The sequence below is a fragment of the Phyllobates terribilis genome, unplaced genomic scaffold (assembly GCF_046119375.1).
Source record: "Phyllobates terribilis strain yellow unplaced genomic scaffold, ASM4611937v1 Scaffold_4__5_contigs__length_816908805, whole genome shotgun sequence".
NCBI classification, from domain to species: Eukaryota; Metazoa; Chordata; class Amphibia; order Anura; family Dendrobatidae; genus Phyllobates; species Phyllobates terribilis.
The window spans coordinates 649,986,148-650,013,965 of NW_027362764.1; positions in this window are offsets into that span (position 1 = coordinate 649,986,148).

Below are 27,818 nucleotides of genomic sequence, written 5' to 3' on the forward strand. Positions count from 1 at the left end.
TCTTGTTAAAACATTCTGAACTCCACGTCTCTTCCAAGGGGCATTAAAACCATCTTGTTAGAACACTGTGATCTCCACGTCTCTTCCAAGGGGCATTAAAACCATCTTATTAAACCACTCTGTCCTCCACGTCTCTTCCAAGGGGCATTAAAACCATCTTGTTAAAGCACTCTGACCTCCACGTCTCTTACAAGGGGCATTAAAACCGTCTTGTTAAACTACTGTGACCTCCACGTCTCTTCCAAGGGACATTAAAACCGTCTTGTTAAACCACTCTGATCTCCACGTCTCTTCCAAGGGGCATTAAAACCATCTTGTTAAGCTACTATGACCCCCATGTCTCTTCCAAGGGGCATTAAAACCATCTTGTTAAATGACTCTGACCTCCACTTCTCGTCCAAGGAGCATTAAAACCGTCTTGATAAGCTACTTTGACCTCCACGTCTCTTCCAAGGGGCATTAAAACCATCTTGTTAAGCTACTATGACCCCCTTGTCTCTTCCAAGGGGCATTAAAACCGTCTTGTTAAGCTACTTTGACCTCCACGTCTCTTCCAAGGGGCATTAAAACCGTCTTGGTAAAACACTCTTTTCTCCACTTCTCTTCCAAGGGGCATTAAAACGGTCTTGTTAAGCTACTGTAACCTCCACGTCTCTTCCAAGGGGCATTAAAACCATCTTGATAAGCTACTGTGACCTCCACGTCTCTTCCAAGGAGCATTAAAACCGTCTTGTTAAACCACTCTGAACTCTACATCTCTTTCAAGGGGCATTAAAACCGTCTTGTTAAGCTGCTTTGACCTCCACGTCTCTTCCAAGGGGCATTAAACCGTCTTGGTAAACCACTCTTTCCTCCACTTCTCATCCAAGAGGCATTAAAACCGTCTTTTTAAGCTACTGTGAACTCCACGTCTCTTCCAAGGGGCATTAAAACCATCTTGTTAAAACACTGTGATCTCCACGTCTCTTCCAAGGGGCATTAAAACCATCTTATTAAACCACTCTGACCTCCACATCTCTTCCAAGGGGTATTAAAACCATGTTGTTAAAGCACTCTGACCTCCACGTCTCTTCCAAGAGGCATTAAAACCGTCTTGTTAAGCTACTGTGACCTCCACGTCTCTTCCAAGGGACATTAAAACCGTCTTGTTAAACCACTCTGATCTCCAAGTCTCTTCCAAGGGGCAATAAAACCATCTTGTTAAGCTACTATGACCCCCATGTCTCTTCCAAGGGGCATTAAAACCATCTTGTTAAATCACTCTGACCTCCACTACTCGTCCAAGGAGCATTAAAACCGTCTTGTTAAGCTACTGTGATCTCCACGTCTCTTCCAAGGGGCTTTCAAACCGTCTTGTTAAACCACTCTTACCTCCACGTCTCTTTCAAGGGGCATTAAAACCGTCTTGGTAAACCACTCTTTCCTCAACGTCTCATCCATGAGACATTAAAACCGTCTTGTTAAGCTACTGTGAACTCCACGTCTCTTCCAAGGGGCATTAAAACCATCTTGTTAAAACATTCTGAACTCCACGTCTCTTCCAAGGGGCATTAAAACCATCTTATTAAACCACTCTGACGTCCACGTCTCTTCCAAGGGGAATTAAAACCATCTTGTTAAGCAACTGTGACCTCCACGTCTCTTCCAAGGGGTATTAAAACCATCTTGTTAGAACACTGTGATCTCCACGTCTCTTCCAAGGGGTATTAAAAACATCTTATTAAACCACTCTGTCCTCCACGTCTCTTCCAAGGGGCATTAAAACCATCTTGTTAAAGCACTCTGACCTCCACGTCTCTTACAAGGGGCATTAAAACCGTCTTGTTAAACTACTGTGACCTCCACGTCTCTTCCAAGGGACATTAAAACCGTCTTGTTAAACCACTCTGATCTCCACGTCTCTTCCAAGGGGCATTAAAACCATCTTGTTAAGCTACTATGACCCCCATGTCTCTTCCAAGGGGCATTAAAACCATCTTGTTAAATCACTCTGACCTCCACTTCTCGTCCAAGGAGCATTAAAACCGTCTTGATAAGCTACTTTGACCTCGACGTCTCTTCCAAGGGGCATTAAAACCATCTTGTTAAGCTACTATGACCCCCTTGTCTCTTCCAAGGGGAATTAAAACCGTCTTGTTAAGCTACTTTGACCTCCACGTCTCTTCCAAGGGGCATTAAAACCGTCTTGGTAAAACACTCTTTTCTCCACTTCTCTTCCAAGGGGCATTAAAACGGTCTTGTTAAGCTACTGTAACCTCCACGTCTCTTCCAAGGGGCTTTAAAACCATCTTGATAAGCTACTGTGACCTCCAGGTCTCTTAGAAGAAGCATGAAAACCATCTTGTTAATCCACTCTGAACTCTACGTCTCTTCCAAGGGGCATTAAAACCGTCTTGTTAAGCTACTTTGACCTCCACGTCTCTTCCAAGGGGCATTAAAACCATCTTGGTAAACCACTCTTTCCTCCACTTCTCATCCAAGAGGCATTAAAACTGTCTATTTAAGCTACAGCGAACTTCAAGTCTCTTCCAAGGGGCATTAAAACCATCTTGTTAAAACACTGTGATCTCCACGTCTCTTCCAAGGTGCATTAAAACCATCTGATTAAACCACTCTGACCTCCACATCTCTTCCAAGTGGCATTAAAACCATCTTGTTAAAGCACTCTTACCTCCACGTCTCTTCCAAGGGACATTAAAACCGTCTTGTTAAACCACTCTGATCTCCACGTCTCTTCCAAGGGGCATTAAAACCATCTTGTTAAGCTACTATGACCCCCTTGTCTCTTCCAAGGGGCATTAAAATCATCTTGTTAAATCACTCTGACCTCCACTTCTCGTCCAAGGAGCATTAAAACCGTCTTGTTAAGCTACTGTGATCTCCACGTCTCTTCCAAGGGGCATTAAAACCGTCTTGTTAAACCACTCTTACCTCCACGTCTCTTCCAAGGGACATTAAAACCGTCTTGGTAAACCACTCTTTCCTCCACGTCTCATCCATGAGACATTAAAACCGTCTTGTTAAGCTACTGTGAACTCCACGTCTCTTCCAAGGGGCATTAAAACCATCTTGTTAAAACACTCTGAACTCCACGTCTCTTCCAAGGGGCATTAAAACCATCTTGTTAAACCACTCTGACGTCCACGTCTCTTCCAAGGGGCATTAAAACAGTCTTGTTAAGCAACTGTGACCTCCACGTCTCTTCCAAGTGGCATTAAAACCATCTTGTTATACCACTCTGACCTCCACGTCTCTTCCAAGGGGCATTAAAACCATGTTGTTAAACCACTCTGATCTCCACGACTCTTCCAAGGGGCATTAAAACCATCTTGTTAAACCACTCTGACCTCCACGTCTCTTCCAAGGGGCATTAGAACTGTATTATTAAGCTAATATGATCCCCACGTCTCTTTCAAGGGGCATTGAAACCATCTTGTTAAACCACTCTGACCTCCACGTCTCTTCCAAGGGGCATTAAAGACATCTTGTTAAACCACTCTGACCTCCATGTCTCTTCCAAGGGGCATTAAAACCGTCTTGTTAAGCTACTGTGAACTCCACATCTCTTCCAAGGGGCATTAAAACCATCTTGTTAAAACACTCTGAACTCCACGTCTCATCCAAGGGGCATTAAAACCATCTTGTTAAACCACTCTGACCTCCACGTCTTTTCCAAGGGCATTAAAACCACCTTGTTAAGCAACTGTGACCTCCACGTCTCTTCCAAGTGGCATTAAAACCATCTTGTTAAATCACTCTGACCTCCAAGTCTCTTCCAAGGGGCATTAAAACCATCTTGTTAAACCACGCTGACCTCCACCTCTCTTCCAAAGGGCCTTAAAACCATCATGTTAAACCACTCTGACCTCCACGTCTCTTCCAAGGGGCATTAAAGCCGTCTTGTTAAGCTACTGTGACCTCCACGACTCTTCCAAGGGGCATTAAAACCATCTTGTTCAACCACTCTGACCTCCACGTCTCTTCCAAAGGGCCTTAAAACCATCTTGTTAAACCACTCTGACCTCCACGTCTCTTCCAAGGGGCATTAAAGCCGTCTTGTTAAGTTACTTTGACCTCCACGTCTCTTCCAAGGGGCATTAAAACCGTCTTGTTAAACCACTTTGACCTCCACGTCTCTTCCAAGAGTCATTAAAACCGTCTTGTTAAACCAGTCTGAACTGCACGTCTCTTCCAAGGCGCATTAAAACCAACTTGTTAAACCACTCTGACCTCCACTTCTCTTCCAAGGGGCATTAAAACCGTCTTGTAAAGCTACTGTGACCTCCACGTCTCTTCCAAGGGACATTAGAACCGTCTTGTTAAACCACTCTGATCTCCACGTCTCTTCCAAGGGGCATTAAAACCATCTTGTTAAGCTACTATGACTCCCATGTCTCTTCCAAGGGGCATTAAAACCATCTTGTTAAATCACTTTGACCTCCACTTCTCGTCCAAGGAGCATTAAAACCGTCTTGTTAAGCTACAGTGATCTCCACGTCTCTTGAAAGGGGCATTAAAACCGTCTTGTTAAACTACTCTTACCTCCACGTCTCTTCCAAGGGGCATTAAAACCGTCTTGGTAAACCACTCTTTCCTCCACGTCTCATCCATGACACATTAAAACCATCTTGTAAAGCTACTGTGAACTCCACGTCTCTTCCAAGGGGCATTAAAACCATCTTGTTAAAACACTCTGAACTCCACGTCTCTTCCAAGCGGCATTAAAACCATCTTGTTAAACCACTCTGACGTCCACGTCTCTTCCAAGGGGCATTAAAACCATCTTGTTAAGCAACTGTGACCTCCACGTCTCTTCCAAGTGGCATTAAAACCATCTTGTTATACCACTCTGACCTCCACGTATCTTCCAAGGGGCATTAAAACCATCTTGTTAAACCACTCTGACCTCCACGACTCTTCCAAGGGGCATTAAAACCATCTTGTTAAACCACTCTGACCTCCACGTCTCTTCCAAGGGGCATTAAAACCGTCTTGTTAAGCTACTGTGACCTCCACATCTCTTACAAGGGGCATTAAAACCGTCTTGTTAAACCACTCTGACCTCCACGTCTCTTCCAAGGGGCACTAAAACCATCTTTTTAAGCTACTATGATCCCCACGTCTCTATCAAGGGGCATTGAAACCATCTTGTTAAACCACTCTGACCTCCACGTCTCTTCCAAGGGGCATTAAAGCCATCTTGTTAAACCACTCTGACCTCCATGTCTCTTCCAAGGGGCTTTAAAACCGTCTTGTTAAGCTACTGTGAACTCCACGTCTCTTCCAAGGGGCATTAAAACCATCTTGTTAAAACACTCTGAACTCCAGGTCTCTTCCAAGGGGCATTTAATCCATCTTGTTAAACCTCTCTGACCTCCACGTCTTTTCCAAGGGGCATTAAAACCACCTTGTTAAGCAACTGTGACCTCCACGTCTCTTCCAAGTGGCATTAAAACCATCTTGTTATACCACTCTGAACTCCACGTCTCTTACAAGGGGCATTAAAACCATCTTGTTAAACCACTCTGACCTCCACGTCTCTTCCAAGGGACATTAAAACCGTCTTGTTAAACCAGTCTGAACTGCACGTCTCTTCCAAGGCGCATTAAAACCATCTTGTTAAACCACTTTGACCTCCACGTCTCTTCCAAGGGGCATTAAAACCATCTTGTTAAGCTACTGTGACCTCCACGTCTCTTCCAAGGAGCATGAAAACCGTCTTGTTAAACCACTATGAACTCTACGTCTCTTCCAAGGGGCATTAAAACCGTCTTGTTAAGCTACTTTAACCTCCACGTCTCTTCCAAGGGGCATTAAAACCGTCTTGGTAAACCACTCTTTCCTCCACTTATCATCCAAGAGGCATTAAAACCGTCTTGTTAAGCTACTGTGAACTCCACGTCTCTTCCAAGGGGCATTAAAACCATCTTGTTAAAACACTCTGAACTCCACGTCTCTTCCAAGGGGCATTAAAACCACCTTGTTAAGCAACTGTGACCTCCACGTCTCTTCCAAGTGGCATTAAAACCATCTTGTTATACCACTCTGAACTCCACGTCTCTTACAAGGGGCATTAAAACCATCTTGTTAAACCACTCTGACCTCCACGTCTCTTCCATGGGGCATTAAAACCATCTTGTTAAACCACTCTGACCTCCACCCCTCTTCCAAAGGGCCTTAAAACCGTCTTGTTAAACCACTGTGACCTCCACGTCTCTTCCAAGGGGCATTAAAGCCGTCTTGTTAAGCTACTGTGACCTCCACGACTCTTCCAAGGGGCATTAAAACCATCTTGTTAAACCACTCTGACCTCCACGTCTCTTCCAAAGGGCCTTAAAACCATCTTGCTAAACCACTCTGACCTGCACGTCTCTTCCAAGGGGCATTAAAGCCTTCTTGTTAAGCTACTTTGACCGCCACGTCTCTTCCAAGGGGCATTAAAACCGTCTTGTTAAACCACTTTGACCTCCACGTCTCTTCCAAGGGACATTAAAACCGTCTTGTTAAACCAGTCTGAACTGCACGTCTCTTCCAAGGCGCATTAAAACCTACTTGTTAAACCACTCTGACCTCCACTTCTCTTCCAAGGGGCATTAAAACCGTCTTGTAAAGCTACTGTGACCTCCACGTCTCTTCCAAGGGACATTAGAACCGTCTTGTTAAACCACTCTGATCTCCACGTCTCTTCCAAGGGGCATTAAAACCATCTTGTTAAGCTACTATGACTCCCATGTCTCTTCCAAGGGGCATTAAAACCATCTTGTTAAATCACTTTGACCTCCACTTCTCGTCCAAGGAGCATTAAAACCGTCTTGTTAAGCTACTGTGATCTCCACGTCTCTTCCAAGGGGCATTAAAACTGTCTTGTTAAACTATTCTTACCTCCACGTCTCTTCCAAGGGGCATTAAAACCGTCTTGGTAAACCACTCTTTCCTCCACGTCTCATCCATGACACTTTAAAACCATCTTGTAAAGCTACTGTGAACTCCACGTCTCTTCCAAGGGGCATTAAAATCATCTTGTTAAAACACTCTGAACTCCATGTCTCTTCCAAGGGGCATTAAAACCATCTTGTTAAACCACTCTGACGTCCACGTCTCTTCCAAGGGGCATTAAAACCATCTTGTTAAGCAACTGTGACCTCCACGTCTCTTCCAAGTGGCATTAAAACCATCTTGTTATACCACTCTGACCTCCACGTCTCTTCCAAGGGGCATTAAAACCATCTTGTTAAACCACTCTGACCTCCACGACTCTTCCAAGGGGCATTAAAACCATCTTGTTAAACCACTCTGACCTCCACGTCTCTTCCAAGGGGCATTAAAACCGTCTTGTTAAGCTACTGTGACCTCCACGTCTCTTACAAGGGGCATTAAAACCGTCTTGTTAAACCACTGTGACCTCCACGTGTCTTCCAAGGGGCATTAAAACCATCTTTTTAAGCTACTATGATCCCCACGTCTCTTTCAAGGGGCATTGAAACCATCTTGTTAAACCACTCTGACCTCCACGTCTCTTCCAAGGAGCATTAAAGCCATCTTGTTAAACCACTCTGACCTCCATGTCTCTTCCAAGGGGCTTTAAAACCGTCTTGTTAAGCTACTGTGAACTCCACGTCTCTTCCAAGGGGCATTAAAACCATCTTGTTAAAACACTCTGAACTCCACGTCTCTTCCAAGGGGCATTAAAACCACCTTGTTAAGCAACTGTGACCTCCACGTCTCTTCCAAGTGGCATTAAAACCATCTTGTTATACCACTCTGAACTCCACGTCTCTTCCAAGTGGCATTAAAACCATCTTGTTATACCACTCTGAACTCCACGTCTCTTACAAGGGGCATTAAAACCATCTTGTTAAACCACTCTGACCTCCACGTCTCTTCCATGGGGCATTAAAACCATCTTGTTAAACCACTCTGACCTCCACCCCTCTTCCAAAGGGCCTTAAAACCATCTTGTTAAACCACTGTGACCTCCACGTCTCTTCCAAGGGGCATTAAAGCCGTCTTGTTAAGCTACTGTGACCTCCACGACTCTTCCAAGGGGCATTAAAACCATCTTGTTAAACCACTCTGACCTCCACGTCTCTTCCAAAGGGCCTTAAAACCATCTTGCTAAACCACTCTGACCTGCACGTCTCTTCCAAGGGGCATTAAAGCCTTCTTGTTAAGCTACTTTGACGTCCACGTCTCTTCCAAGGGGCATTAAAACCGTCTTGTTAAACCACTTTGACCTCCACGTCTCTTCCAAGGGACATTAAAACCGTCTTGTTAAACCAGTCTGAACTGCACGTCTCTTCCAAGGCGCATTAAAACCTACTTGTTAAACCACTCTGACCTCCACTTCTCTTCCAAGGGGCATTAAAACCGTCTTGTAAAGCTACTGTGACCTCCACGTCTCTTCCAAGGGACATTAGAACCGTCTTGTTAAACCACTCTGATCTCCACGTCTCTTCCAAGGGGCATTAAAACCATCTTGTTAAGCTACTATGACTCCCATGTCTCTTCCAAGGGGCATTAAAACCATCTTGTTAAATCACTTTGACCTCCACTTCTCGTCCAAGGAGCATTAAAACCGTCTTGTTAAGCTACTGTGATCTCCACGTCTCTTCCAAGGGGCATTAAAACTGTCTTGTTAAACTATTCTTACCTCCACGTCTCTTCCAAGGGGCATTAAAACCGTCTTGGTAAACCACTCTTTCCTCCACGTCTCATCCATGACACTTTAAAACCATCTTGTAAAGCTACTGTGAACTCCACGTCTCTTCCAAGGGGCATTAAAACCATCTTGTTAAAACACTCTGAACTCCATGTCTCTTCCAAGGGGCATTAAAACCATCTTGGTAAACCACTCTGACGTCCACGTCTCTTCCAAGGGGCATTAAAACCATCTTGTTAAGCAACTGTGACCTCCACGTCTCTTCCAAGTGGAATTAAAACCATCTTGTTATACCACTCTGACCTCCACGTCTCTTCCAAGGGGCATTAAAACCATCTTGGTAAACCACTCTTTCCTCCACTTCTCATCCAAGAGGCATTAAAACTGTCTATTTAAGCTACAGCGAACTTCAAGTCTCTTCCAAGGGGCATTAAAACCATCTTGTTAAAACACTGTGATCTCCACGTCTCTTCCAAGGTGCATTAAAACCATCTGATTAAACCACTCTGACCTCCACATCTCTTCCAAGTGGCATTAAAACCATCTTGTTAAAGCACTCTTACCTCCACGTCTCTTCCAAGGGACATTAAAACCGTCTTGTTAAACCACTCTGATCTCCACGTCTCTTCCAAGGGGCATTAAAACCATCTTGTTAAGCTACTATGACCCCCTTGTCTCTTCCAAGGGGCATTAAAATCATCTTGTTAAATCACTCTGACCTCCACTTCTCGTCCAAGGAGCATTAAAACCGTCTTGTTAAGCTACTGTGATCTCCACGTCTCTTCCAAGGGGCATTAAAACCGTCTTGTTAAACCACTCTTACCTCCACGTCTCTTCCAAGGGACATTAAAACCGTCTTGGTAAACCACTCTTTCCTCCACGTCTCATCCATGAGACATTAAAACCGTCTTGTTAAGCTACTGTGAACTCCACGTCTCTTCCAAGGGGCATTAAAACCATCTTGTTAAAACACTCTGAACTCCACGTCTCTTCCAAGGGGCATTAAAACCATCTTGTTAAACCACTCTGACGTCCACGTCTCTTCCAAGGGGCATTAAAACAGTCTTGTTAAGCAACTGTGACCTCCACGTCTCTTCCAAGTGGCATTAAAACCATCTTGTTATACCACTCTGACCTCCACGTCTCTTCCAAGGGGCATTAAAACCATGTTGTTAAACCACTCTGATCTCCACGACTCTTCCAAGGGGCATTAAAACCATCTTGTTAAACCACTCTGACCTCCACGTCTCTTCCAAGGGGCATTAGAACTGTAATATTAAGCTAATATGATCCCCACGTCTCTTTCAAGGGGCATTGAAACCATCTTGTTAAACCACTCTGACCTCCACGTCTCTTCCAAGGGGCATTAAAGACATCTTGTTAAACCACTCTGACCTCCATGTCTCTTCCAAGGGGCATTAAAACCGTCTTGTTAAGCTACTGTGAACTCCACATCTCTTCCAAGGGGCATTAAAACCATCTTGTTAAAACACTCTGAACTCCACGTCTCATCCAAGGGGCATTAAAACCATCTTGTTAAACCACTCTGACCTCCACGTCTTTTCCAAGGGCATTAAAACCACCTTGTTAAGCAACTGTGACCTCCACGTCTCTTCCAAGTGGCATTAAAACCATCTTGTTAAATCACTCTGACCTCCAAGTCTCTTCCAAGGGGCATTAAAACCATCTTGTTAAACCACGCTGACCTCCACCTCTCTTCCAAAGGGCCTTAAAACCATCATGTTAAACCACTCTGACCTCCACGTCTCTTCCAAGGGGCATTAAAGCCGTCTTGTTAAGCTACTGTGACCTCCACGACTCTTCCAAGGGGCATTAAAACCATCTTGTTCAACCACTCTGACCTCCACGTCTCTTCCAAAGGGCCTTAAAACCATCTTGTTAAACCACTCTGACCTCCACGTCTCTTCCAAGGGGCATTAAAGCCGTCTTGTTAAGTTACTTTGACCTCCACGTCTCTTCCAAGGGGCATTAAAACCGTCTTGTTAAACCACTTTGACCTCCACGTCTCTTCCAAGAGTCATTAAAACCGTCTTGTTAAACCAGTCTGAACTGCACGTCTCTTCCAAGGCGCATTAAAACCAACTTGTTAAACCACTCTGACCTCCACTTCTCTTCCAAGGGGCATTAAAACCGTCTTGTAAAGCTACTGTGACCTCCACGTCTCTTCCAAGGGACATTAGAACCGTCTTGTTAAACCACTCTGATCTCCACGTCTCTTCCAAGGGGCATTAAAACCATCTTGTTAAGCTACTATGACTCCCATGTCTCTTCCAAGGGGCATTAAAACCATCTTGTTAAATCACTTTGACCTCCACTTCTCGTCCAAGGAGCATTAAAACCGTCTTGTTAAGCTACAGTGATCTCCACGTCTCTTGAAAGGGGCATTAAAACCGTCTTGTTAAACTACTCTTACCTCCACGTCTCTTCCAAGGGGCATTAAAACCGTCTTGGTAAACCACTCTTTCCTCCACGTCTCATCCATGACACATTAAAACCATCTTGTAAAGCTACTGTGAACTCCACGTCTCTTCCAAGGGGCATTAAAACCATCTTGTTAAGCAACTGTGACCTCCACGTCTCTTCCAAGTGGCATTAAAACCATCTTGTTATACCACTCTGACCTCCACGTATCTTCCAAGGGGCATTAAAACCATCTTGTTAAACCACTCTGACCTCCACGACTCTTCCAAGGGGCATTAAAACCATCTTGTTAAACCACTCTGACCTCCACGTCTCTTCCAAGGGGCATTAAAACCGTCTTGTTAAGCTACTGTGACCTCCACATCTCTTACAAGGGGCATTAAAACCGTCTTGTTAAACCACTCTGACCTCCACGTCTCTTCCAAGGGGCACTAAAACCATCTTTTTAAGCTACTATGATCCCCACGTCTCTATCAAGGGGCATTGAAACCATCTTGTTAAACCACTCTGACCTCCACGTCTCTTCCAAGGGGCATTAAAGCCATCTTGTTAAACCACTCTGACCTCCATGTCTCTTCCAAGGGGCTTTAAAACCGTCTTGTTAAGCTACTGTGAACTCCACGTCTCTTCCAAGGGGCATTAAAACCATCTTGTTAAAACACTCTGAACTCCAGGTCTCTTCCAAGGGGCATTTAATCCATCTTGTTAAACCTCTCTGACCTCCACGTCTTTTCCAAGGGGCATTAAAACCACCTTGTTAAGCAACTGTGACCTCCACGTCTCTTCCAAGTGGCATTAAAACCATCTTGTTATACCACTCTGAACTCCACGTCTCTTACAAGGGGCATTAAAACCATCTTGTTAAACCACTCTGACCTCCACGTCTCTTCCAAGGGACATTAAAACCGTCTTGTTAAACCAGTCTGAACTGCACGTCTCTTCCAAGGCGCATTAAAACCATCTTGTTAAACCACTTTGACCTCCACGTCTCTTCCAAGGGGCATTAAAACCATCTTGTTAAGCTACTGTGACCTCCACGTCTCTTCCAAGGAGCATGAAAACCGTCTTGTTAAACCACTATGAACTCTACGTCTCTTCCAAGGGGCATTAAAACCGTCTTGTTAAGCTACTTTAACCTCCACGTCTCTTCCAAGGGGCATTAAAACCGTCTTGGTAAACCACTCTTTCCTCCACTTATCATCCAAGAGGCATTAAAACCGTCTTGTTAAGCTACTGTGAACTCCACGTCTCTTCCAAGGGGCATTAAAACCATCTTGTTAAAACACTCTGAACTCCACGTCTCTTCCAAGGGGCATTAAAACCACCTTGTTAAGCAACTGTGACCTCCACGTCTCTTCCAAGTGGCATTAAAACCATCTTGTTATACCACTCTGAACTCCACGTCTCTTACAAGGGGCATTAAAACCATCTTGTTAAACCACTCTGACCTCCACGTCTCTTCCATGGGGCATTAAAACCATCTTGTTAAACCACTCTGACCTCCACCCCTCTTCCAAAGGGCCTTAAAACCGTCTTGTTAAACCACTGTGACCTCCACGTCTCTTCCAAGGGGCATTAAAGCCGTCTTGTTAAGCTACTGTGACCTCCACGACTCTTCCAAGGGGCATTAAAACCATCTTGTTAAACCACTCTGACCTCCACGTCTCTTCCAAAGGGCCTTAAAACCATCTTGCTAAACCACTCTGACCTGCACGTCTCTTCCAAGGGGCATTAAAGCCTTCTTGTTAAGCTACTTTGACCGCCACGTCTCTTCCAAGGGGCATTAAAACCGTCTTGTTAAACCACTTTGACCTCCACGTCTCTTCCAAGGGACATTAAAACCGTCTTGTTAAACCAGTCTGAACTGCACGTCTCTTCCAAGGCGCATTAAAACCTACTTGTTAAACCACTCTGACCTCCACTTCTCTTCCAAGGGGCATTAAAACCGTCTTGTAAAGCTACTGTGACCTCCACGTCTCTTCCAAGGGACATTAGAACCGTCTTGTTAAACCACTCTGATCTCCACGTCTCTTCCAAGGGGCATTAAAACCATCTTGTTAAGCTACTATGACTCCCATGTCTCTTCCAAGGGGCATTAAAACCATCTTGTTAAATCACTTTGACCTCCACTTCTCGTCCAAGGAGCATTAAAACCGTCTTGTTAAGCTACTGTGATCTCCACGTCTCTTCCAAGGGGCATTAAAACTGTCTTGTTAAACTATTCTTACCTCCACGTCTCTTCCAAGGGGCATTAAAACCGTCTTGGTAAACCACTCTTTCCTCCACGTCTCATCCATGACACTTTAAAACCATCTTGTAAAGCTACTGTGAACTCCACGTCTCTTCCAAGGGGCATTAAAATCATCTTGTTAAAACACTCTGAACTCCATGTCTCTTCCAAGGGGCATTAAAACCATCTTGTTAAACCACTCTGACGTCCACGTCTCTTCCAAGGGGCATTAAAACCATCTTGTTAAGCAACTGTGACCTCCACGTCTCTTCCAAGTGGCATTAAAACCATCTTGTTATACCACTCTGACCTCCACGTCTCTTCCAAGGGGCATTAAAACCATCTTGTTAAACCACTCTGACCTCCACGACTCTTCCAAGGGGCATTAAAACCATCTTGTTAAACCACTCTGACCTCCACGTCTCTTCCAAGGGGCATTAAAACCGTCTTGTTAAGCTACTGTGACCTCCACGTCTCTTACAAGGGGCATTAAAACCGTCTTGTTAAACCACTGTGACCTCCACGTGTCTTCCAAGGGGCATTAAAACCATCTTTTTAAGCTACTATGATCCCCACGTCTCTTTCAAGGGGCATTGAAACCATCTTGTTAAACCACTCTGACCTCCACGTCTCTTCCAAGGAGCATTAAAGCCATCTTGTTAAACCACTCTGACCTCCATGTCTCTTCCAAGGGGCTTTAAAACCGTCTTGTTAAGCTACTGTGAACTCCACGTCTCTTCCAAGGGGCATTAAAACCATCTTGTTAAAACACTCTGAACTCCACGTCTCTTCCAAGGGGCATTAAAACCACCTTGTTAAGCAACTGTGACCTCCACGTCTCTTCCAAGTGGCATTAAAACCATCTTGTTATACCACTCTGAACTCCACGTCTCTTCCAAGTGGCATTAAAACCATCTTGTTATACCACTCTGAACTCCACGTCTCTTACAAGGGGCATTAAAACCATCTTGTTAAACCACTCTGACCTCCACGTCTCTTCCATGGGGCATTAAAACCATCTTGTTAAACCACTCTGACCTCCACCCCTCTTCCAAAGGGCCTTAAAACCATCTTGTTAAACCACTGTGACCTCCACGTCTCTTCCAAGGGGCATTAAAGCCGTCTTGTTAAGCTACTGTGACCTCCACGACTCTTCCAAGGGGCATTAAAACCATCTTGTTAAACCACTCTGACCTCCACGTCTCTTCCAAAGGGCCTTAAAACCATCTTGCTAAACCACTCTGACCTGCACGTCTCTTCCAAGGGGCATTAAAGCCTTCTTGTTAAGCTACTTTGACGTCCACGTCTCTTCCAAGGGGCATTAAAACCGTCTTGTTAAACCACTTTGACCTCCACGTCTCTTCCAAGGGACATTAAAACCGTCTTGTTAAACCAGTCTGAACTGCACGTCTCTTCCAAGGCGCATTAAAACCTACTTGTTAAACCACTCTGACCTCCACTTCTCTTCCAAGGGGCATTAAAACCGTCTTGTAAAGCTACTGTGACCTCCACGTCTCTTCCAAGGGACATTAGAACCGTCTTGTTAAACCACTCTGATCTCCACGTCTCTTCCAAGGGGCATTAAAACCATCTTGTTAAGCTACTATGACTCCCATGTCTCTTCCAAGGGGCATTAAAACCATCTTGTTAAATCACTTTGACCTCCACTTCTCGTCCAAGGAGCATTAAAACCGTCTTGTTAAGCTACTGTGATCTCCACGTCTCTTCCAAGGGGCATTAAAACTGTCTTGTTAAACTATTCTTACCTCCACGTCTCTTCCAAGGGGCATTAAAACCGTCTTGGTAAACCACTCTTTCCTCCACGTCTCATCCATGACACTTTAAAACCATCTTGTAAAGCTACTGTGAACTCCACGTCTCTTCCAAGGGGCATTAAAACCATCTTGTTAAAACACTCTGAACTCCATGTCTCTTCCAAGGGGCATTAAAACCATCTTGGTAAACCACTCTGACGTCCACGTCTCTTCCAAGGGGCATTAAAACCATCTTGTTAAGCAACTGTGACCTCCACGTCTCTTCCAAGTGGCATTAAAACCATCTTGTTATACCACTCTGACCTCCACGTCTCTTCCAAGGGGCATTAAAACCATCTTGTTAAACCACTCTGACCTCCACGACTCTTCCAAGGGGCATTAAAACCATCTTGTTAAACCACTCTGACCTCCACGTCTCTTCCAAGGGGCATTAAAACCGTCTTGTTAAGCTACTGTGACCTCCACGTCTCTTACAAGGGGCATTAAAACCGTCTTGTTAAACCACTCTGACCTCCACGTGTCTTCCAAGGGGCATTAAAACCATCTTTTTAAGCTACTATGATCCCCACGTCTCTTTCAAGGGGCATTGAAACCATCTTGTTAAACCACTCTGACCTCCACGTCTCTTCCAAGGAGCATTAAAGCCATCTTGTTAAACCACTCTGACCTCCATGTCTCTTCCAAGGGGCTTTAAAACCGTCTTGTTAAGCTACTGTGAACTCCACGTCTCTTCCAAGGGGCATTAAAACCATCTTGTTAAAACACTCTGAACTCCACGTCTCTTCCAAGGGGCATTAAAACCAGCTTGTTAAGCAACTGTGACCTCCACGTCTCTTCCAAGTGGCATTAAAACCATCTTGTTATACCACTCTGAACTCCACGTCTCTTCCAAGTGGCATTAAAACCATCTTGTTATACCACTCTGAACTCCACGTCTCTTACAAGGGGCATTAAAACCATCTTGTTAAACCACTCTGACCTCCACGTCTCTTCCATGGGGCATTAAAACCATCTTGTTAAACCACTCTGACCTCCACCCCTCTTCCAAAGGGCCTTAAAACCATCTTGTTAAACCACTGTGACCTCCACGTCTCTTCCAAGGGGCATTAAAGCCGTCTTGTTAAGCTACTGTGACCTCCACGACTCTTCCAAGGGGCATTAAAACCATCTTGTTAAACCACTCTGACCTCCACGTCTCTTCCAAAGGGCCTTAAAACCATCTTGCTAAACCACTCTGACCTGCACGTCTCTTCCAAGGGGCATTAAAGCCTTCTTGTTAAGCTACTTTGACCTCCACGTCTCTTCCAAGGGGCATTAAAACCGTCTTGTTAAACCACTTTGACCTCCACGTCTCTTCCAAGGGACATTAAAACCGTATTGTTAAACCAGTCTGAACTGCACGTCTCTTCCAAGGCGCATTAAAACCATCTTGTTAAACCACTTTGACCTCCACGTCTCTTCCAAGGGGCATTAAAACCATCTTGTTAAGCTACTGTGACCTCCACGTCTCTTCCAACGAGCATGAAAACCGTCTTGTTAAACCACTCTGAACTCTACGTCTCTTCCAAGTGGCATTAAAACCGTCTTGTTAAGCTACTTTGACCTCCACGTCTCTTCCAAGGGGCATTAAAACCGTCTTGGTAAACCACTCTTTCCTCCACTTATCATCCAAGAGGCATTAAAACCGTCTTTTTAAGCTACTGTGAACTCCACGTCTCTTCCAAGGGGCATTAAAACCATCTTGTTAAAACACTGTGATCTCCACGTCTCTTCCAAGGGGCATTAAAACCATCTTGCTGAAGCACTCTGACCTCCACGTCTCTTCCAAGGGGCATTAAAACCGTCTTGTTAAGCTACTGTGACCTCCACGTCTCTTCCAAGGGACATTAAAACCGTCTTGTTAAACCACTCTGATCTCCACGTCTCTTCCAAGGGGCATTAAAACCATCTTGTTAAGCTACTATGACCCCCATGTCTCTTCCAAGTTCATTAAAACCATCTTGTTAAATCACTCTGACCTCCACTTCTCGTCCAAGGAGCTTTAAAACCGTCTTGTTAAGCCACTGTGATCTCCACGTCTCTTCCAAAGGGCATTAAAACCGTCTTGTTAAACCACTCTGAACTCCACGTCTCTTCCAAAGGGCATTAAAACCGCCTTGTTAAACCATTCTGACCACCAAATCTCTTCCAGGGGGAATTAAAACCGTCTTGTTAAGCTAATTTGACCTCCATGTTTCTTCCAAGGGGCATTAAAACCATCTTGATAAGCTACTGTGACCTCCACGTCTCTTAGAAGGAGCATGTAAACGGTCTTGTTAAACCACTCTGAACTCTACGTCTCTTCCAAGGGGCATTAAAACCGTCTTGTTAAGCTACTTTGACCTCCACGTCTCTTCCAAGGGGCATTAAAACCATCTTGGTAAACCACTCTTTCCTCCACTTCTCATCCAAGAGGCATTAAAACTGTCTTTTTAAGCTACTGCGAACTTCAAGTCTCTTCCAAGGGGCATTAAAACCATCTTGTTAAAACACTGTGATCTCCACGTCTCTTCCAAGGTGCATTAAAACCATCTGATTAAACCACTCTGACCTCCACGTCTCTTCCAAGGGGCATTAAAACCATCTTGTTAAAGCACTCTGACCTCCACGTCTCTTCCAAGGGACATTAAAACCGTCTTGTTAAACCACTCTGATCTCCACATCTCTTCAAAGGGGCATTAAAACCATCTTGTTAAGCTACTATGACCCCCTTGTCTCTTCCAAGGGGCATTAAAACCATCTTGTTAAATCACTCTGACCTCCACTTCTCGTCCAAGGAGCATTAAAACCGTCTTGTTAAGCTACTGTGATCTCCACATCTCTTCCAAGGGGCATTAAAACCGTCTTGTTAAACCACTCTTACCTCCACGTCTCTTCCAAGGGGCATTAAAACCGTCTTGGTAGACCACTCTTTCCTCCACGTCTCATCCATGAGACATTAAAACCGTCTTGTTAAGCTACTGTGAACTCCACGTCTCTTCCAAGGGGCATTAAAACCATCTTGTTAAACCACTCTGACGTCCACGTCTCTTCCAAGGGGCATTAAAACAGTCTTGTTAAGCAACTGTGACCTCCACGTCTCTTCCAAGTGGCATTAAAACCATCTTGTTATACCACTCTGAACTCCACGTCTCTTACAAGGGGCATTAAAACCATCTTGTTAAACCACTCTGACCTCCACGTCTCTTCCATGGGGCATTAAAACCATCTTGTTAAACCACTCTGACCTCCACCCCTCTTCCAAAGGGCCTTAAAACCATCTTGTTAAACCACTGTGACCTCCACGTCTCTTCCAAGGGGCATTAAAGCCGTCTTGTTAAGCTACTGTGACCTCCACGACTCTTCCAAGGGGCATTAAAACCATCTTGTTAAACCACTCTGACCTCCACGTCTCTTCCAAAGGGCCTTAAAACCATCTTGCTAAACCACTCTGACCTGCACGTCTCTTCCAAGGGGCATTAAAGCCTTCTTGTTAAGCTACTTTGACCTCCACGTCTCTTCCAAGGGGCATTAAAACCGTCTTGTTAAACCACTTTGACCTCCAAGTCTCTTCCAAGGGACATTAAAACCGTCTTGTTAAACCAGTCTGAACTGCACGTCTCTTCCAAGGCGCATTAAAACCTACTTGTTAAACCACTCTGACCTCCACTTCTCTTCCAAGGGGCATTAAAACCGTCTTGTAAAGCTACTGTGACCTCCACGTCTCTTCCAAGGGACATTAGAACCGTCTTGTTAAACCACTCTGATCTCCACGTCTCTTCCAAGGGGCATTAAAACCATCTTGTTAAGCTACTATGACTCCCATGTCTCTTCCAAGGGGCATTAAAACCATCTTGTTAAATCACTTTGACCTCCACTTCTCGTCCAAGGAGCATTAAAACCGTCTTGTTAAGCTACTGTGATCTCCACGTCTCTTCCAAGGGGCATTAAAACTGTCTTGTTAAACTATTCTTACCTCCACGTCTCTTCCAAGGGGCATTAAAACCGTCTTGGTAAACCACTCTTTCCTCCACGTCTCATCCATGACACTTTAAAACCATCTTGTAAAGCTACTGTGAACTCCACGTCTCTTCCAAGGGGCATTAAAACCATCTTGTTAAAACACTCTGAACTCCATGTCTCTTCCACGGGGCATTAAAACCATCTTGGTAAACCACTCTGACGTCCACGTCTCTTCCAAGGGGCATTAAAACCATCTTGTTAAGCAACTGTGACCTCCACGTCTCTTCCAAGTGGCATTAAAACCATCTTGTTATACCACTCTGACCTCCACGTCTCTTCCAAGGGGCATTAAAACCATCTTGTTAAACCACTCTGACCTCCACGACTCTTCCAAGGGGCATTAAAACCATCTTGTTAAACCACTCTGACCTCCACGTCTCTTCCAAGGGGCATTAAAACCGTCTTGTTAAGCTACTGTGACCTCCACGTCTCTTACAAGGGGCATTAAAACCGTCTTGTTAAACCACTCTGACCTCCACGTGTCTTCCAAGGGGCATTAAAACCATCTTTTTAAGCTACTATGATCCCCACGTCTCTTTCAAGGGGCATTGAAACCATCTTGTTAAACCACTCTGACCTCCACGTCTCTTCCAAGGAGCATTAAAGCCATCTTGTTAAACCACTCTGACCTCCATGTCTCTTCCAAGGGGCTTTAAAACCGTCTTGTTAAGCTACTGTGAACTCCACGTCTCTTCCAAGGGGCATTAAAACCATCTTGTTAAAACACTCTGAACTCCACGTCTCTTCCAAGGGGCATTAAAACCACCTTGTTAAGCAACTGTGACCTCCACGTCTCTTCCAAGTGGCATTAAAACCATCTTGTTATACCACTCTGAACTCCACGTCTCTTCCAAGTGGCATTAAAACCATCTTGTTATACCACTCTGAACTCCACGTCTCTTACAAGGGGCATTAAAACCATCTTGTTAAACCACTCTGACCTCCACGTCTCTTCCATGGGGCATTAAAACCATCTTGTTAAACCACTCTGACCTCCACCCCTCTTCCAAAGGGCCTTAAAACCATCTTGTTAAACCACTGTGACCTCCACGTCTCTTCCAAGGGGCATTAAAGCCGTCTTGTTAAGCTACTGTGACCTCCACGACTCTTCCAAGGGGCATTAAAACCATCTTGTTAAACCACTCTGACCTCCACGTCTCTTCCAAAGGGCCTTAAAACCATCTTGCTAAACCACTCTGACCTGCACGTCTCTTCCAAGGGGCATTAAAGCCTTCTTGTTAAGCTACTTTGACCTCCACGTCTCTTCCAAGGGGCATTAAAACCGTCTTGTTAAACCACTTTGACCTCCACGTCTCTTCCAAGGGACATTAAAACCGTATTGTTAAACCAGTCTGAACTGCACGTCTCTTCCAAGGCGCATTAAAACCATCTTGTTAAACCACTTTGACCTCCACGTCTCTTCCAAGGGGCATTAAAACCATCTTGTTAAGCTACTGTGACCTCCACGTCTCTTCCAACGAGCATGAAAACCGTCTTGTTAAACCACTCTGAACTCTACGTCTCTTCCAAGTGGCATTAAAACCGTCTTGTTAAGCTACTTTGACCTCCACGTCTCTTCCAAGGGGCATTAAAACCGTCTTGGTAAACCACTCTTTCCTCCACTTATCATCCAAGAGGCATTAAAACCGTCTTTTTAAGCTACTGTGAACTCCACGTCTCTTCCAAGGGGCATTAAAACCATCTTGTTAAAACACTGTGATCTCCACGTCTCTTCCAAGGGGCATTAAAACCATCTTGCTGAAGCACTCTGACCTCCACGTCTCTTCCAAGGGGCATTAAAACCGTCTTGTTAAGCTACTGTGACCTCCACGTCTCTTCCAAGGGACATTAAAACCGTCTTGTTAAACCACTCTGATCTCCACGTCTCTTCCAAGGGGCATTAAAACCATCTTGTTAAGCTACTATGACCCCCATGTCTCTTCCAAGTTCATTAAAACCATCTTGTTAAATCACTTTGACCTCCACTTCTCGTCCAAGGAGCTTTAAAACCGTCTTGTTAAGCCACTGTGATCTCCACGTCTCTTCCAAAGGGCATTAAAACCGTCTTGTTAAACCACTCTGAACTCCACGTCTCTTCCAAAGGGCATTAAAACCGCCTTGTTAAACCATTCTGACCACCAAATCTCTTCCAGGGGGAATTAAAACCGTCTTGTTAAGCTAATTTGACCTCCATGTTTCTTCCAAGGGGCATTAAAACCATCTTGATAAGCTACTGTGACCTCCACGTCTCTTAGAAGGAGCATGTAAACGGTCTTGTTAAACCACTCTGAACTCTACGTCTCTTCCAAGGGGCATTAAAACCGTCTTGTTAAGCTACTTTGACCTCCACGTCTCTTCCAAGGGGCATTAAAACCATCTTGGTAAACCACTCTTTCCTCCACTTCTCATCCAAGAGGCATTAAAACTGTCTTTTTAAGCTACTGCGAACTTCAAGTCTCTTCCAAGGGGCATTAAAACCATCTTGTTAAAACACTGTGATCTCCACGTCTCTTCCAAGGTGCATTAAAACCATCTGATTAAACCACTCTGACCTCCACGTCTCTTCCAAGGGGCATTAAAACCATCTTGTTAAAGCACTCTGACCTCCACGTCTCTTCCAAGGGACATTAAAACCGTCTTGTTAAACCACTCTGATCTCCACATCTCTTCAAAGGGGCATTAAAACCATCTTGTTAAGCTACTATGACCCCCTTGTCTCTTCCAAGGGGCATTAAAACCATCTTGTTAAATCACTCTGACCTCCACTTCTCGTCCAAGGAGCATTAAAACCGTCTTGTTAAGCTACTGTGATCTCCACATCTCTTCCAAGGGGCATTAAAACCGTCTTGTTAAACCACTCTTACCTCCACGTCTCTTCCAAGGGGCATTAAAACCGTCTTGGTAGACCACTCTTTCCTCCACGTCTCATCCATGAGACATTAAAACCGTCTTGTTAAGCTACTGTGAACTCCACGTCTCTTCCAAGGGGCATTAAAACCATCTTGTTAAACCACTCTGACGTCCACGTCTCTTCCAAGGGGCATTAAAACAGTCTTGTTAAGCAACTGTGACCTCCACGTCTCTTCCAAGTGGCATTAAAACCATCTTGTTATTAGTGTTTAGCCACCCCCATAGTGTTCGGGTTCGGTTCGGTTCGTCTGGCTAAGTGCCAGAATTGGCGCATCCTATGAATGCGCCATTTCTGGGGCGGCTGACGGCTGGTGTTTCTAGCCTGGGAGGGGGCCAATATTCATGGCTCCCTTCCTGGGCTATTAATATCAGCCCCCAGCTGTCTGCCTAGCCTTTGCTAGCTATTAAATTAGGGGGGACCCCACGTCATTTTTTTTGGGGGGTCCCCCATTTTAATAGCTAGTAAAGGCTATGTATTCAGCTGGGGGCTGATATTAGTAGCCTGGGAAGCTCCGTGGGTATTACCCCCTTCCCAGGCTTCAAACATCTGCCCCAGCTGTCTGCTTAACCTCCGCTAGAGCCTAAAATTAAGGGGAACCCCACGCCAATTTTTTTAATAATAAATCCTTTATTTTAATACTAAATGACAAGTACAGTAACCAACACTGTCACTGTACTTCATATATATGTGACTGACATGTTTCTATCTATCTAATCTATGTGTGATTCTCTATTCCTTCTATTCTAAATTGTTGGGTACAGATGCTGAATTGCCGGCTGGCTTTTTTAAAGAGACGGTGCATGAAAACACTATTATTTTTTTTGATAAATCCTTTACACTAAATGACAAGTACAGTAATCAACACTGTCACTGTACTTCATATATATGTGACTGACATGTTTCTATCTATCTAATCTATGTGTGATTCTCTATTCCTTCTATTCTAAATTGTCGGGTACCGCTGCTGAATTGCCGGCCGGCTTTTTTAAAGAGACGGTGCATGAAAACACTATTATTTTTTTTGATAAATCCTTTACGCTAAATGACAAGTACAGTAAGCAGCACTTTCACTGTACTTCGTATATATGTGGCTGACATGTTTATATCTATCTAATCTATGTGTGAAGCTCTATTCTTTCGGTTCTAAATTGTCGGGTACCGGTGTATGCCGCTGCTGAATTGCCGGCTTTTCATGTTTCACTGTTGGCACTGTTCCCATCGATTTGGGCAATCACTGTAATGCCACAACCACCATGGCTGTGGCATTACAGTGAGTGGCAGACAATCCCTGCATGATTGGTGCTCAAAATAGCACCAGACATGTAGGACACGCTTTTGGTGCACGAACAGTTATCGAACATAACCTCGAACAGCCGAATTTTTTGCAAATCGTTCGGGTTCGTCGAACAACTCGAACACCGCCCAAAACAGCTCGAATTTGAGATTGGCGAACAGTTCTAGTCGAACACCGCTCATCTCTACTTTTTATACCACTCTGACCTCCACGTCTCTTCCAAGAGGCATTAAAACCATCTTGTTAAACCACTCTGATCTCCACGACTCTTCCAAGGGGCATTAAAACCATCTTGTTAAACCACTCTGACCTCCACGTCTCTTCCAAGGGGCATTAGAACTGTATTATTAAGCTAATATGATCCCCAGATCTCTTTCAAGGGGCATTGAAACCATCTTGTTAAACCACTCTGACCTCCACGTCTCTTCCAAGGGGCATTAAAGACATCTTGTTAAACCACTCTGACCTCCATGTCTCTTCTAAGGGGCATTAAAACCGTCTTGTTAAGCTACTGTGAACTCCACATCTCTTCCAAGGGGCATTAAAACCATCTTGTTAAAACACTCTGAACTCCACGTCTCATCCAAGGGGCATTAAAACCATCTTGTTAAACCACTCTGACCTCCACGTCTTTTCCAAGGGCATTAAAACCACCTTGTTAAGCAACTGTGACCTCCACGTCTCTTCCAAGTGGCATTAAAACCATCTTGTTAAACCACTCTGACCTCCACGTCTCTTCCAAGGGGCATTAAAACCATCTTGTTAAACCACGCTGACCTCCACGTCTCTTCCAAAGGGCCTTAAAACCATCATGTTAAACCACTCTGACCTCCACGTCTCTTCCAAGGGGCATTAAAGCTGTCTTGTTAAGCTACTGTGACCTCCACAACTCTTTCAAGGGGCATTAAAACCATCTTGTTAAACCACTCTGACCTCCACGTCTCTTCCAAAGGGCCTTAAAACCATCTTGTTAAACCACTCTGACCTCCAGGTCTCTTCCAAGGGGCATTAAAGCCATCTTGTTAAGTTACTTTGACCTCCACGTCTCTTCCAAGGGGCATTAAAACCATCTTGTTAAACCACTTTGACCTCCACGTCTCTTCCAAGGGTCATTAAAACCGTCTTGTTAAACCAGTCTGAACTGCACGTCTCTTCCAAGGCGCATTAAAACCAACTTGTTAAACCACTCTGACCTCCACTTCTCTTCCAAGGGGCATTAAAACCATCTTGTTAAGCTACTATGACTCCCATGTCTCTTCCAAGGGGGATTAAAACCATCTTGTTAAATCACTTTGACCTCCACTTCTCGTCCAAGGAGCATTAAAACCGTCTTGTTAAGCTACTGTGATCTCCACGTCTCTTCCAAGGGGCATTAAAACCATCTTGCTAAAGCACTCTGACCTCCACATCTCTTCCAAGGTGCATTAAAACCGTCTTGTTAAGCTACTGTGACCTCCACGTCTCTTCCAAGGGACATTAAAACCATCTTGTTAAACCACTGTGATCTCCACGTCTCTTCCAAGGGGCATTAAAACCATCTTGTTAAGCTACTATGACCCCCATGTCTCTTCCAAGGGCATTAAAACCATCTTGTTAAATCACTCTGACCTCCACTTCTTGTCCAAGGAGCATTAAAACCGTCTTGTTAAGCTACTTTGATCTCCACGTCTCTTCCAAGGGGCATTAAAACCGTCTTGTTAAACCACTTTGACCTCCATGTCTCTTCCAAGGGACATTAAAACCGTCTTGTTAAACCAGTCTGAACTGCACGTCTCTTCCAAGGCGCATTAAAACCATCTTGTACATGTACAGATGATTTCCATCACAGTAGAGGCCACCAACACTATGTTTAATGTTTTATATATATATATATATATATATATTAATATTTAATTTTCATTGGCAACGAAACAGCCATTTGCCATTGACTTTTGGGCTGTTTATTTTGCATGTTTTCTTTAACCTCTTTCTGACATTGTGCGTAATAATATGTTCCTGTGCCCTGAACCTTATGGACCAGGTATATATTATTTCGACGCGGTGATCGCGCCCGCACACAGTCTGTGCGGCCGTGATCGCTGCCGGGTGTCAGCTGATTCTGACAGCTGACCCCCAGCACTCAGTGTGAGGAGCGGTGCCCGCACCCTCCCAACACTTTAACCCCCTAAATGCTGCGACTGCAGCATTTAGCAAGTGAGCAGAGGGACAAAAGCCCCTTTGCTCTTGGATTGGAGACCCCACGCTGTCAGTGTGGGGTCCCGATGATTGCCATGGTGACCCTATGTCATCACGACGACATCCGGGTCACCAGGCACCAGCAAGTTAGTCTGATTATGCGCTGCGTATGATTAAACTATCTTGTGTCAGTGGAGAACTGACAGTTATGAGGTATAGCAGTGATCCTGCACTGCTATACCATATAACTGATATCAACTGCAGAAAGTGAAAGTCCCATAGTAGGACCAAGTAAAAAAGTGGAAAAAAATGCAAAATAAAGTTGTAAAAATATTTTTTTTTAAAAAAAATAATAATAATAAAAAAAATATGTATATATTGTACTCATAAATAAATATTATTATGAAAAAAAGGAAATAAATGATAAAGGTACACATATTTGGTATCGCCGCGTCCAGAATGCCGTGACAAATAAAACGGACCCACTAGGTAATCCCTTTAGTGAACACTGTAAAAAAACAAAAAAACAAAGCAAAAAAATCGTGCTTTATCATCATACCGCCAAACAAAAAGGGGAATAAAATGCGATAAAAAGACTAATGTAAATAAAAATGGTACCGCTAAAAACGTCATCTTGTCCCGCAAAAAAACAAGCCACAATACAGATGCATTCGCCTAAAAATAAAAAAGTTATAGCTCTCAGAATAAAGCAATGAAAAAAATATATTTTTTCTATAAAATAGTTTATATTGTGTAAACATACTGCCCCGAAGAATAAAGCAGCCTTATCAATTTTACCACATGCAGAAAGACATAAAAAAAAAATTTGTTGTTTACCCCAATTTATGCATTATCCATGATTGTTTATTTTATTTAATTTTTTGACTTATTTTGCGGTTCATAATTTTGTTTATTTGTTTGTTATTTTGTAGTACACTGATGAAGGTACGTTTGTTTTTGTACTTCACCTGCTTTCCCTATTATAACGTTTGTTATTTTGTAGTACACTGATGAAGGTACGTTTGTTTTTGTACTTCACCTGCTTTCCCTATTAAAATTACATAATTTATTTGAGTCATTTTGAGTGCCAAGTTAATTTTTATATTGCTTTCGGTTGGAACCCTACTTGAGTACCGCTATACCCCAGGAGTGCGGTAGTTTTCTACACATCCACTTTGCTTGGACAGTTAAACACAGCAGAATTTTTGTTCAAAAAAAGCATCAGAAAATACTCAGCATTTACGCTAAATGTGAACACGGTCTAAATTTCCAAGCAAAGTGGATGTGATTCCATGAAATCTTTGCCCTCTGTGCATCTAAAGACGTCACAGAAAATTTGAATGGCTACCACCAAAGCCACAACCACCACAGCCGAGGCAACATCAAGCTTTGACAAAGATCGCTTAGCGATTGAAACGTATTGCTTTTCTCCCCCTGTCTGAGTGCAGTTCAGGAGCATTGGTGGATTTTATTATTTATTGAACAAATTCTGAATTTCATTTAAGGAGCTGGAACGTTTTTCAAGTTTTTCACCCTTCCAATAAGCAAGAAAAAAATAAGATTTGTGTTTTTCCCTCTCCTGAGGCTAGGTAGCTGGGTAATTGTAAAATTAAGTTTTGATAGATACAATGCTTTAAGTTTGCATGGTTACAGTCAATGTGTCACAGGGATACCGCGACAGAGAGCGGTCAGAAGATCGTGGTGCCTGATTTGCCTTCCAGCTAGCTATGCAGATTTCCCTTACTCTGTTTTTGTAAACAAATCTGCTTGTCTCCTCAAGCTCTCCTGCGTTTTTTCAGCTGTTCTGATTTCTCCACTCACTTCTGGTATAAAGACTCACCTCTTAGCTTGAGTAGATGACAGTGATATCTTGCTATAACCCAGTTTGGAGCTGGAGGTGGGAACTGTGTGAAGATAGGTAGTCTTGGAGTCTCTGCAGATATCTGTTTGGAAGTTTGCTTAAGTGTCTTCCTTTACCTTATCTTTTATTTGGTTTGTCTCACCTTGTCCTTCCCCTCTCTGTAGTCTGGGAGCACATTGAGTGATTTCTGTTTCTTTTATCCCTGTCTGTTTCCCTTTGTGTCTTTATGTTAGAGCAGGACAAGCGTTCCCGCTGCTCTACACACTAGGCAGGGTCCTTCTCAGGGTAAAACAGGGATAGGATCGTGATCGCCGCACAGGGTGAAAGAACCCGTCTTGGGACGCTAGTGAGCTTAAGGTTGTGCAGGGCAAGTGTCAGGGGTGGCCCCCTTTAATCTCTCCCTAGTGGTAGGGCTCCCCTTCCCTTCTGT